Source organism: Cavia porcellus, unplaced genomic scaffold (genome assembly GCF_034190915.1).
Source record: "Cavia porcellus strain 051 isolate PalLab524CR breed Dunkin Hartley unplaced genomic scaffold, mCavPor4.1 scaffold_1, whole genome shotgun sequence".
NCBI lineage: Eukaryota > Metazoa > Chordata > Mammalia > Rodentia > Caviidae > Cavia > Cavia porcellus.
In genome coordinates, this window is record NW_026947484.1 from 217,083,225 (window position 1) to 217,093,208 (window position 9,984).

A 9,984-nucleotide genomic window follows, 5' to 3' on the forward strand; every position below is an offset into this window, starting at 1 on the left:
ACAAGATAGAAAAAACATAATTCTGGTTGTTATTTTGCATAGTTATTTTCAAAAGTGTCACACAGATTATTAGATATAAACATGCAAATATATCTAATACTATGAATGTTAGGCTGCTTCGTTGCAAGAAATGATAGAATTAGCAGCACAATCATCTTATACATTGTAAGTGTAAATATACAAATTTATGTTTTTTCTTTTCCCTTCCTTTTATTCTCCTTTTCCCTGAGTTATTTTTTGCCCTTTGAGCAATTTCTTTCCCTTTCACAATATTTATTGAAGATTTTGTCTCTTATTTACTCTTTCATTTTCTTACACTAGGGAGACAGTTTGGTGTTTATTCATGTGAGTCTGACTTATTTCACTTATGAGTGTGGTCTCGAGTCACATCCATTTACCGATAAAAACTTCAATGTGATCTTCTTTATAGCTGAGTAGTACTCCATTGTATGAAAACACCACAACATTTTTATCCATTTATCCGTTGACGGGCATTAGGTAGCTTCCAAGTTTTGGCTATTACAAATTGTGCTGCTGTAAACATGGGAGCACACATATCACTATGGTATGATATCTTCAGTGCTTCTGGGAATATGCCCAGAAGTGGACTAGCTGGGTCAAATGGGACATCCAATCCCAGGTTTTGGAGGAACTTCCAGACTGACCTCCACAGGGGTTGCACTAGTCAACACTCTGAACAACAGTGCAGAAGTGTTCCTTTCCCATCACAGCCTTTCCAGCATTTGTTATTGGTGTTTTCCTGTTCTGGCCTTCTTTCTGGAGTGAGCTGGAATCTCAGAGTGGCTTAATTTTCATTTTCTAATAATCAGTGATGCTGGACATTCTTTCATGTGTTTATTTGCTATTTGTATTTCTTCAGTTGAGAAGTGTGTATTCATCTCAGAAGTCCATTTTTGAGTTGGGTCTTTGAATTTTGGGGTCTGATTTTTTAAAATTCTTTTTTTTTGGATGTCATTGTGAAAGGTGTGGTTTCTCTTATTTTTCTCTCAATGAGTTTGTGTAGAGGAATGCTATTGATTTTTAGTGTTGACTTTGTATCCAGCTACGTTACTGGATTTGGTTATTATACCTAGAAGACCCTCAGTGGAGTTTTGAGGTCTTCTGTGTGGAGTATAATGTCATTTGCAAATAATGATAAGTTAACTTCACCTTTTACCTATCTTTATTCCTTTCATTTCTCTCTCTTATCCAATTACTCTGGCTAATATATCAGCACTAAACTGAATAGGAGTGGTGATGATGGGCATCCTTATCTTGTTCCTGATTTTAGAGTAAAAGCTTTCAGTTTTTGACCATTTAATATGATGCTGGCTGTTCGTTTGTCATAGATGGCTTTTATCACATTGAGGTAAAGACCATTTATTTCAGTTTTATGTAGGGTTATTATCATGAATGAGTGTTGGAACTTATCAAAAACTTTTTCTGCATCTATAGAAATAATCCATGTGATTTTTATCTTTGGCTCTATTATTATAGTGTATTACATTTATTTATTTGTGCATGTTGAACCATCCCTGAATTTGTGGGATAAATGCCACATGAGCATGGTGTATAGTCTGCTTGATGATTTGTTGCATTCTGTTTGCCAGTATTTTATTGAGAATTTTTGCATCTATATTCATTAAGGAGATTGGCCTGTAGCTCTTGATTTGGGTTGGGTCTTTCTCTGGTTGTAGTATTAGGGTAATATTTGCTTCCAAGAATGTGTTTGGGAGAATCGCTTCCCTTTCAATTTCATTGAAGAGTTTGAGGACTGTTAGAGTTAAGTCTTCCTTGAATTTCTTATAGAATTCAGCATTGAATCCATAAGGACCTGGGCTTTATTTTGTTGCTAATGTTTTAATTACAATTTTTAATTTCATTAATTGGATTGAGTAATTCAGCAGTTTTTTACATCTTCTTGATCCAGCTTTGCTAATTCAGATGTTTCTAGGAACCTGTCCATTTCTTCTGTGTTATCAAACCTATCAGAATAAATTTTCAAAATAGTATTGATTATCTTTTCTGTTTCCACAAGTCTGTAGTGATTTTGTACTTCTCATTCCTTGTTTGTTGAATTTCAGTTTTTTTCTTTCCTTTTTAAAATAAGATTGGCTAGGGGCTTATCAGTTTTATTTTTTTCTTTCAAAGAAACAACTATTTGTTAATTCTTTGGATTGTTTTCTTAGTCTCTATTGCATTGATTTCTGCTCTGATATTTATAATTTCCTCCCTTCTTTTGGCTTTGGGCTTGACTTGCTCTTCTTTTTCTAGATGTTTGAGGTGTAGCATCAGTTTGTTTATTTGTGTTTGTTCTGTTTTCCTGATGTGGGACTTGACTGCAATGAATTTTCCTCTGAGGACCGCTTTCATTGCATCCCAAAGGTTCCGTTAAGTTGTATTTTTATTTTCATTTGCTTGTAGATAATGTTTAGTTTCTTCAGTTTCCTCTGTGACCCATTGATTGTTTGGGCATATATTATTTAATTTCTGTGTGCTTGTGGAGTTTTTGCAGTTTCTTTTGTCGTTAACTTCTACTTTCATGGCACTATGACCAGATAACATGCATGGGATAATTTCCATTCTTTTACATCCACTTACACCTGCTCTATGGGGTAGTATATGGTCTATTTAGAGAATGTTCCACATGCAGCTTAGAAGAGTGTAGATTCTGATGCTGGGTAGGACATTCTGTACACGTTTCCTAAGTTCATTTGTTCATAAGTTCAATTTGATTCTGCTATTTCTTTGCTGATTTTCTGTCTAGTTGATCTGTCTGTGTCAATGGGGTGTTATGGACTCCCATTATAATTGTGTTATTGCTTATTTGAGTTTGCATTTCTATTAATATTTGCTTTATATAATTTAATATTTGCTGGGTGCTTCCATATTTGTTGCACAAATATTTAAGATTGTTATCTCTTTCTCCTGAAGTTTTCTCCTAAATAGTATGTAGTAACCTTTTTTTAAAAATCTCTTTTGATTTTCCTTGTTTTGAAGTTCACATTGTCTATGAACAGAATAGCTACCCCTTGGTTTTTTTCAGTTCCTGTTGAATGGAGTAATGTTTTCCCTCTTTTGAATTTATTTTTGATTTAGATGGGTACCCTATATACAGTTTATGGTTGGATATTGTTTCTTGATCCATTCTGCCAGTCTGATTCTTTTAATTGATGAATTGAGGTCATTTACATCAATGATCTCTGGCTTATTTTTGTTATGTTATCTTTCTGCTGTTGGTTCTTCACCTTTTCCTTGCTTAGTAGTTTTTTCTATTGGTGTTATTGAAATGATAGTTATTTTTACATCTATCTAGAACATCTTTCAGTATTCTCTGCAGAATTGGTTTGGTGGCAGTTCTTCTGCTGTTGTTTGTCATTGAAGTGTCTTACTTCTCCATGAATTTTAAAGGACAGTTTTGCAGTGTACATCAATCTGGGTGGGAAGTTGTTTTCCTTTTGGATTTGAAATACTTTATTCCATGCTTTACTTGATTTCATTGTTTGTTTTGAGAAGTCTGCTGTAATTCTGATGGGCTTTCCTTTATAAATGATCTGTCTCTGCTCTCTAGAAGCTTTTAATATTCTGTCTGCTGAATTTCTAGGATGTTTATTATCACCTCTCTTGGGTACAGATTTATTTTAGTTGTGGTTAATTGGAGTGTGATTTGCTTCACTGATCTGTATGTCAGTTTCCTTTCCCATATGTGACAAATTTTCAGTGATTACTTCTGTTAATAGTCATTTGTGTTGTCACCTTCTTTTGCATTTATCAATCATATATTGTTATTTCTTTGCATCACCTTGCAATCGTTGAATTACTATTTCCTGAGTCCTTGTTATTTTAAAAACATCTTTCCTTTCCTCTTCACTAACTATAATCTTGTTTTTGAAGTCTAAAAGTCTATCTTCACTTTCATTGAGGTGGTTTGGCCAGTTTTTGATGGAAATTTTGATTTCCTGGGTATCTCTTTGAATCTGCTTCATGCATTTGGTTTCTTTCTTGTATTGTTCATTGAAGATTTCTATTTTTTTGCAGTGCTTCTCAATTTTTTTAACTATGTCTTCTTTAGATGTGTTAAATATTTCTTTTATTAGTTTTATCATTTCTTCTTTTAACTGGGATAGTATTTCTGACCTGAGTTCCTTTACAGCTTCATGGAGTTGTTTCTTTAGTTTAATTGCTATCATTTCTGATATGTCAGGTATATGGCTTACATTTTCTTCTATGTCTGTGTCTCCTACGGTTGCTTGGGATTGGCTGAAAGTTTGAGACTGCATTCTGTTCTACTCTTTTGTGATTTTTCTGTATTCCACTGGAGAAGCTGATTGCATGGTGTCAGCTGCTTCCTGGGTTGAGGATATCTGTCAGTACTGGAGGGAATTTCCCCAGTTGAGTGGAGGTCACTAGTTAGACCTTACTAGGTGCCTAGTGGCACTCAAAGGCTCCTCAAATGTGGAGTGTATGCTGGCTGGGCCTTCAGAACACCTCATGTGGTACTCTGATGCTCCTTGGCTGCTTGAGGTTGCTGGCTGGGCTCACCAAGTTCTGAGTGGCATGCCAAGGATGAACAGCTAAATGGAGTATGTTATATAGGCCTTAAGCTCATGCCACATGTTATACCAAAGCTCTGCAGCTGCTTGAGGTCACTGGGCATGACCTTACCAGGTTCCAAGTGAGGTGCTGAGGTTTCACAACTGGCTGTGTTTCACTGTGCACACCTTCAGTTTGTGCCACTGCACACAGGCATTTCCCTGGCTACTTGGCATCACTGGGTGGGGCCCAACCAGGCCCTGAAGGACCTACTTGAAGGTTCTTGGCTGATTGGGATTGCTGGGTAGAGCCCTACCAGGTTCCATGAGAGGTTCTGAGGTTGCACGGATGGATGGGGTTCACTGTGCTGGCCTTTGGCTCATGCCATTGAGGGAAGGTTATTCCCTGGCCACTTAGGCTCACTGGGATAGGCCCAACCATGCCACAAGGGTGAAAATTACATCTTTAATCACTGACTCACAAACATCTAGTTAACTTTTTCATAACATGCTTACATCATATTGCAGATTTCTCATGCCAATTATTTATCAGTGTACTGTATAAAATAAAAATTAGGCTGTCAGTAACAATGGCTGTCAGTAAAAAAAACCTCTATGATCTTTAAGGTTGCTTTGAACAGCTTTATTTGCTGTTCAAGTTAAGTTACAAGTTTGCAAGATTACTTGTACATTTCACTGATAACTAATTAAGACAATATTTAGTTAATATAACACTGAACATTGATCCAGGATGGTTTCCCAAAAATTTGTAAACTGCAGTATACTCTTAGGTTATGGGGGACAAACACTATAGATTGGAAAATTCTATGAAGTTTGTGCTTTCTGTGTCTGGCTTATTTCACTCAACATGATGGGCTGCAGATCCATTCATTTTCTTACAGATGACAGAATTTTGTTATCACTTGTTCTCTCGAATATGTGGATTTCAAAGAAGATGACAAGAAAGTAGAAGGGAGGCTGTTATTGGATAAGGGAAAGGAAATGGGGGCTGTGAGGGCAGGTAATAAGGGGAAATATGAGCAAAACATACACATGGGGCACTGCCTTCACCTTGTGAAACTAGGCAAGCAGGGGTTAGCCAGAAGGGTGAAAATGATCAAAGTATGTTATATGTATGTATGGACTTGCCAAGATGAAAAATATAGTATTTTATTTGTCCAGTTGACCTGAGTAGAGGAATTCTCTGGGTGTTTGTTGAATGTTTTGTACATTATTCCAAGCATTTACTAGGTTATGCTGATGGAAAGGTGAAGATACTCTCTTTGCCTTCATGGAGCTCATAGACTATGAGACAGAAGAATAAGTAAACAATGTACACAGGTGTGATGTGGGTACAGAGGAGGATCACAGGACTTACACAATGATCTTGATTAGGTTTCTTGAGAGAAGTGATTCTTAAATTCATTCTGAATAACTGACTACATTATTTTCTTTTGGTGCTCTAATCCCAGTTTGTAATTCTACATTAAGGTAATTATTTGATTAACACTTTTTATCTTCTACTACATGCTAAGCTCCACAAGCATAATGCATTGTTCCTGAAAGCTTAGAGTTGTTTGCTTCCAATTGTATTCTGTTTGGAAAGAACCAGCAAAGAGCAGGGACAGGAGAAATTGGGTGAGATACTTCTCTGAGGAGACAAGTAGAGATGATGTCAGATGCACTTGAGAGGATCATGTATACCTCACCTAGAAGGGAGGATGGTGTGCATCTTTGCAGTTAGCTTTTAATAAAAGTTAGTTTTCTTTTTCTTTGAGTTAATCCTAAACTTTTTTCACCCTTCTGGGTAGTTCAAATGTATCTCAGGGACCTTTTTTCAATCAGGGGAGCTGAAACTGCATGAGATGAATTCCAGGTGCTGGATCTGGCCCAGGGAGAGCTTAAGACCATCACTCCCAGAGTTTAGGTGCCCACTTAGCTTCCTAAAACACTGGACTAGGCTGGGGAGGTTTCTAGGACCTGACTGGACCATGCCTATCTATCATCCTTCTTTCAATACAGGGAGCTGAGGGTATGTGAGGTGAGTTCCAGCACACCAGCACTAGCTCAGGGAGAGCTTTGGACCATCACCCTCAGTAGTTAAGAGCCCACACAGCTTCCTGGAACAATGGAGGTGGCACGGGGGTTCCTGAAGGCATGACTGGGCCATGCTCAGCAACCTCCATTCAGTCCCAGGAGCTGAAGGTACAGTAGGTGATTACCAACACACCTGGGGGAAGTTTTGGAACATCACTTGAAACATGGAAATATAGGAAAATGACAAGATGAAAGACCAAAATGCAATCTCAAGCCTCCAGCCCATCCCAAGAAAGCCTTGGAGCAATGTACATAGAGGAAAATATAAGCCACACACCTGAAATGCCTGAAAAGATATCAACTAAAGTAAAGAAGCAACTCTGGGAATGTATAAGAGAACTCAAATAAGAAATAATCTCCCAATTAAAAGAAGAAATGATAAAAGTAATGAAAGAAATGCTGAACATATCTAAAGAAGACACAGTTAAAAATTTAGAGGAACAATGCAAAAAGATGGAATCCCCGAACTAACAATATAGGAAACAAACAGAATGCATGAAGCAGATTCAAAGAGATTTACAGGAAATCAAAAATTACATTGAAAGTTGTCAAAGCCACCTCAATGAAAATGAAGATAGAATTTCATACCTCAAAGACCAGATTTCAGCTAGTGAACAGGAAAGGAATGATCTTATAAAAATATCAAGGAATCAAGAAATAACAATTTGACAGTTGCAAGATGATGCAAAGAAAACCAACATAAGATTAACAGGGAAAATGAAAAAGAAGGGACACCACAAATGATATCAATTGGCTAATAATAGCTGAAAATTTCCCAAACATGAGAATGAAAACTGACATACGGATTAGTGACATATATAGAACCCCAAATAGCCATAACCAAAATAAAACTACATCAAGACATATAATAATCACCATCCCAGAAATCCAACATAAGAACAGAATATGAAAAGCTGTTAGAGAAAAAAGACAGATAACCTATAAAGGAAAACCTATCAGAATCACAGCAGACTTCTCAACACAAACAATAAATCAAGAAGAGCGTGAAGCAAAGTATTTCAGATCCTAAAGGAAAACGACTTCAAAATTAGACTGATATATCCAGAAATATGCCCTTCAAAATGGATGGAGAAATAAGATACTTTGAAAGAAAAAAGAACAGCTGAAGAACTTCGTGATCACCAAACCAACCCTGCAAAGAATACTGAAAGATATGCTAGATACACATAGGAAAAAAACCACTAGGCAAGGCAGACAATTAAATAGAATGGAAAGGTAAAGATACAACAGCAGAAAGATAACTTGTGAACAATAAAACAATATATAAGAGTTATAACCATTAATGTAAGTGGCCTCAATTCACCAATAAAAAGAAACATACTGGCAGAATGGGTCAAGAAACAATATCCAACCATATGCTAACCCAAAAGGAATCTCATAGACTGAAAGTCAAAGGATGGAAAACAATATTTCATGCAACAGGACCCCTTCCCCCCAAAAAAGCAGGGGCAGTTATTCAGTTTGCAGACAATGTGAACTTCAAATCACGAATGAGCCAAAGAGATAAAGAAGGTCATCACATACTAGTTAGGGGAAAACTTCAAGAGGAAGAGATAACAATTTTGAATATACATAAACCAAATTCTAGAGCACACAGCTATATAAAACAAGTATTAACAGAAATAAAAAATCAAATAAGCAATAGCACAATTATAACAGAAGACCTTCACACAGCATTGACACCAAGGGACATACCAACCAGACAAAAAACCAGCAAAGAAATAACAGACTTGAATCATACCTGTGAACAAATGGACTTGATAGATGCGTACAGAGTGTTCCATCCAACAACATCAGAACATTCTTCTCGGCAGTATATGGGATATTCTTTAAAATAGATCATATACTAGCCCACAGAACATACTTAAGTAAATGCAAAAGAATTGAAATTATCCCATGCATGTTATTGGATCATAGCACCATGAAACTAGAAATTAATGATAAAAGGAACTACAAAAACCCTACAAACACATGGAAATTGAGTAATACACTCTTGAACAATCAGTGAGTCACAGAGGAAATTAAACAGTATCTACAAGCAAGTGAAAATACAAATACAACTTACCAGAATCTGTGGGATCCAATGAAATCGTCCTCAGAGGAAAATTTATTGCATTGAGTTCCCACATCAGGAAAACAGAATGACCACCAATAAACAACCTGATACTACACCTCAAACATCTAGAAAAAGAAGAGCAAGTCAAGCTCAGTCAAAAGAAGGGAGGAATTTATAAAGACAGAGCCGAAATTAATGCAATAGAGACTAAGAAAACAATCCAAAGTATCAATGAATCAAAGAGTTGCTTCTTTGAAAGAATAAATAAAATTGATAAGCCCCTATCCAACATTATGTTAAAAAGGAGAGAAATATCTCAATTTCATGCAATAAGGAATGAAAAGGGTGAAATCACTACAGACTCTGGAAACACAGAAGATCATGAACACCTATTTCAAAAACCTCTTCTCTCATAGGTTCTATAACACAGCAGAAATAGACAGATTCCTAGAAACATACAAACTACCACAGCTGCATCAAGAAGATGTAAAACTGCTGAATATCCCAATTTATATTAGTGAAATTGAAAATATAATTAAGTCCTTCCCAATAAAGTAGATCCCAGGCCCAGATGGATTCACTGTGGAATTCTACAAGAAATACAAAGAAGACTTAATGCTGACAATCCTCAACTCTTCAATGGAAGCAAATATTACTGTAGTACTAAAACCTGACAAAGACCCAACTCAAAAAGAGAACTACAGGCCAATCTCCCTCATGAACATAGATGCAAAAATTCTCAATAAAATATTGACAAACAGGATGCAGCAAATCATCAAGAAGACTATACACCATGACCAAGTAGGATTCATCCCTGGCATGCAGGGATGGTTCAACATGTGTAAATCAATAATTGTAATCTACCATATCAATAGAGACAAAAGTAAGAACCACATGATCATTTCTATAAACGCATAAAAAGCTTTTTATAAGGTCCAACACTCATTCATTATAAGAACCTTACAGAGAATAGAAATAGGTGATCTCTACTTCAATATGATAAAGGATATCCATGACAAACCAACAGCCAGCATCATATTAAATGGCCAAAAAACTGAAAGTCTTTATCTTAAAATCAGGCACTAGACAAGGATGTCCTTTGTCAGCACTCCTATTCAATATACTACTGGAAATTCTAGCCAGACAAATTAGACAGGAGAAATAAATGGAGTAAAGATAGGAAAAGAGGAAGTTAAATTATCATTATTTGCAGATGACATGATACTCTATATAGAAGACCTTAAAACTCCATCAAAAGACTCCTAGATATAATAAATA